This window comes from Acinonyx jubatus, chromosome B1 (assembly GCF_027475565.1).
Source record: "Acinonyx jubatus isolate Ajub_Pintada_27869175 chromosome B1, VMU_Ajub_asm_v1.0, whole genome shotgun sequence".
Classification (NCBI taxonomy): Eukaryota; Metazoa; Chordata; class Mammalia; order Carnivora; family Felidae; genus Acinonyx; species Acinonyx jubatus.
In genome coordinates this window covers 78719782-78724056 of record NC_069382.1, presented here as the reverse complement: position 1 = coordinate 78724056, position 4275 = coordinate 78719782, and the positions used below count along the sequence as shown (strand labels likewise).

General features: G+C 38.1%; 1 pseudogene; it reads left to right on the top strand.

The window, feature by feature from the left end:
- The first annotated feature begins 371 nt into the window (after window positions 1–371).
- Window positions 372–1905, top strand: LOC128314447 (V-type proton ATPase subunit D-like; annotated as a pseudogene).
- The last annotated feature ends 2370 nt before the right edge of the window (window positions 1906–4275 follow it).

The window sequence follows — 4275 nt, the reverse complement described above, 5'->3', positions numbered from 1 at the left end:
TAGATAAGTTTGGAAAATATAATATATACCTGTGTTCCCCGCACTTACCTTTATCAAATCTTTATATTATTATGTTTATTTCAGTTACTTCATTTTCTAAATATTTATTTATTTTTGGGATAGAGAAAACCTAAGGAGGGGGAGGGGCAGAGTGAGAGGAGAGAGAGAATCCCAAGCAGGCTCCAAGCTGTCAGCACAGAGCCCCACATGGGGCTGGATCTCATGACCATGAGATCCTGACCTGAGCTGAAATCAAGAGTTGTATGCTAAACCAACTGAGCCATCCTGGCATCCCTCAATTACTTCATTGTTAAAGAAATACAACATTACAGATGCAATTGCTGTCCCTCCTTGATTCTAGTTTCCTTCTTTCCTCCCTAAGAGTAAGTACTGTTCTGACACTACCTGCTGACTCAGGTAGAAGGAGACTGACTGGGGCTGTTGCAGCAGAACTATCAATATCTGGCCATCCAGCTGGGCAAAGACCGAATTGAAATCTTTCCCTCTCAAATGGCACAGCCCATCATGAGTGCTTCAGACATGCTGAAACCTCCTGAAGAAAAAGTCTGATGTCTTAACTCTTCCACTTCGATAGATCCTGAAGAAGATAATAGAGACTAACGTAGATGGCTGAAGTGATGAGAGAAGCTGCCTTTTCGTTTGCTGAGGCCAAGTTCACCGCAAGGGACCTCTGCACCACAGTTATCTACAAGGTAACAAAGCCCAAGTGAAGCTTCCAGAGAAGAAAGATAACTCTGCAGCTGGTGTTACTCTGCCAGTATTTGAGTATTCCCCCAAGGAACTGACAGTTGTGAACTGACTGGTTTAGCCAGAGGCAGGGGCACAACCAGCTAAATTAAAAAGGAATTAAGCCAAAGCAGTGGAAGTACTGGTGGAAGGAGTAGCTTCAGTGCAGACTTCCTTTGTTACTTTGAAACTTTTTAAAAAAAAATTTTGACGTTTATTTATTTTTGAGAGACAGAGCATGAGTGCGGGAGGGGCAGAGAGAGAGGCAGACAGAATCCGAAGCAGGCTCCAGCCTCTGAGCTGTCAGCACAGAGCCCAATGCGAGGCTTGAACCCGTGAACGATGAGATCATGACCTGAGCTGATGCCGGATGCTTAACTGACTAAGCCAGCCAAGTGCCCCTGAACAAAGCCATTAGGATAACCAACAGGTGTGTAAATGCCACTGAACGTGTCATCATCCCCCAGAATGAAAGTACCCTTTCCTATATCATTACAGAGCTGGATGAGAGAGAACAAGAAGAGTTCTATGGGTTAAAGAAAATACAGGGGAAGAAAAAGATTCTCAAGGAAAAGTTGGAGAAGGACTTGGAGCAACAGAAGGCAGCTGGAGAGGTGATGGAGGCTGCTGATCTTTGGCTGAAGAGAAGGACGAGGATCTTCTTGAGTAATCTTTCCTGCTCTGGCTCTTTCAGAAACCCTAACACGGCACCATTTTAATTCACAGTATGTAGGTTCTGTACGTGTGGCTATTTTTTGGCCTAAGAATTTCACTGTTTGTAAAATTTCCCTTGACGTTCAGTTCTGGGAGTACCTCTGCAGAATCATAATTCAGCAACCATTTATCACGTGAGGTTTGTAAACCCTGCCCAGGAACTTGTAGGGCTTATTCTGCACAAGTGACATTTACTCCATTTACCTCTGTGATACAAGAGATCTGCTTACTGAGAATATTAGGAAATTCCCTTCAGGAAAGAGAAGTGGCCTCAGGCCAACATCTGTAGGCCAACCATTGCTGGAAGACCCTTGGTTCCTGCCCCCTCACTCCCCTCTGCACTGCTGTGTGAAATTGCTGCCGTCATCCTTGTGTTCTGGTACTTCTCTCCTCAAGCTTTATGAAAACCTTCCCGGTCTTTCCTTGCATGACCGGGCTCTGTCCTGTCCATCATGGGAGCTGTTCTGCCCATTTAAATGTGACTATGGTATAAACAGCAAAATGATTTTAAAAAAAGTAATCACTCTGTCGAAATTGTTAATTATCCTCATTTTACTTTTGATCTTTAACCATACACACAAACACACACATATACAGCATACATGTGTAAAGTGTACAGCATTGTTTTACATTTTTAAATTTTGTTAAAATGTTATGATGTATACACCTTTCTGAGGCGTTTATTTTTGTACAAATTATGTTTTTGGAGATTTGTCCATGTTGACGGTCATAGTACTACTTCTTTCATTAGATCCTGCGTGTGGTTTCCATTGTATGAATGCCACAATATATGTATTCTCATAATAATGGATATCTCCAGCCTTTTTGTTACCATAAACAGAGATGCAATAAAAATTCTGTTTGTCTTGTTACGCATATATCAGAAAGTTTCTTTAGAGTATGTGCTCCGTGATTCATGGGGTATAACTGTCTTCAACTTTACTAGATAACACCCACTTGCTCTCAAAGGTTCATTCCACTTCTCCACATTCTCACCAACACTTGGGGTTATTAGAATTTTGTATTTTTTGCCAAATTGGATGTGTATAAAATGTATCTTGTTGTTTGTTTGTTTTTTTTACTATGTATTTTCCTAATTAACTGTAAGGTTGATTATATTCTCATATTTTTCTTGACTCTTTGGAGCTCTTAGCCTATGAAGTGTCTGCTCTTATACTTTGGCCATTTCTGTGTTGCTTTTTCCTATTTGTGCAATCTATTACATTCTAGATATTAATGTTTAATTGGTTGTACATATTACAAATTACTTTTATATTTTTTTTATTAATGCAATGAGTTTGGAATGTGGGGAGGGATGTGTATCAAAAACATGCACTTTTACCTTGATGAGAATTCTCTTGTCACTTCTATAGCACTTACTATGGGTCAAGTGTTTTTTATTTAAGCATTTTACAAATATTAACTCTTTTAATCTTGGTAACACCCATGAAGTAAGTGCTATCATTATCCTATATTCTTTTTTTATTGTTGCTTTAACAAATAACAGCTTTATTGAGATATAATTCACATGCCATAAAGCATACGCTTTTAAAATATGTACAAGTCAGTCGTTTTAGTGTATGTTTAGTGTATGTTTTAGTATGTGCACAGAGGTGTGCAATCAGTACTGCTAAGTGATTTCAGAACAAAGAATCCCACATCAAATTAGGAGTAACTCTCTATTTCCACTGAAGTCCCCAGTCCCAGGAGACCACGAATGTACTTTCTGCTTCTGTATTTTTGCCGATTCTGGGCATTCCCTATAGACAGACTCGTACAATATGTGGGATTTTGCATCTACTACTTTCGTGTAGCATAATGTTTTCAGAGTTCATCCGTGTTGTAAATGTATCAGCATTTCATTACTTTTTATTGCTGAATAATATCTACTGTATGAAATACCACATTTTGTTTATCCCTTCATCAGCTTATGGACATTTGGATTGTTGTGCTCTTTGGCTATTACAAATAGTGCTACTTGAAACATTTGTGTACAAGTTTTTGTTTTGAAACATTTGTACAAGTTTGGACATTTGTTTTCAGTTGTTTTGGAGTGAAATTGCTGGGTCATAAAGCAACTCTATGTTTAACTTCTTGGGGAGCTGCCAAAGTGTTTTCCAAAGCAACTGCACCATTTTTTAAAAAAAATTTCTACCAGCAATGTACACGTGTTCCAATTTTTCTACATTCTTCCAATACTTGTTATTGTCCATCCTGTTTTGAAGATAGCCATAGAGTGGGTATGAAGTGGTAACTCACTGTGGTTTTGATGTGCATTTTCCTAATGACTAATGATAGTGAGCATCATTATATGTGCTATTGGCTATTTATAAATCTTCAGAGAAAGATCTAGTCAAATCATTTTCCAATTTTAAATTGGGCTATTTCTCTTTTTGTTGTTGAGTTGCAAGTTTTTTACATGTCAGTTATCTCTATGTTAAAGATAAGGAAATTAGGTACAGGAAGGTTAAGTAACTTGTCTAAAGTCACACAGCTAGGAAGTAGCAGAGGTAGGATATGAAAGCAAGTAGTCTGGTCCTAGATGGAATCCATACTATTAACTTTTATGCTGTCCTGCCTCATAGCGTTGTTCATCCTATCTATGCGTTAGTGTGCTAAAATTATAATATTTTCTATAAGAAATAGAGTTACAGTTCAAGATTTGGGTTTTGGAAATACGTCATTATGAAAAGTCATGATGTTGGATGCCTTAAAATGTATTGCTCAAGAAATATTTTTATAATAGTAAAGGAAAAAACACATTTTCTCATATTGTATTGCATGATTTCTTGACCTATATTAATGTAACTTATA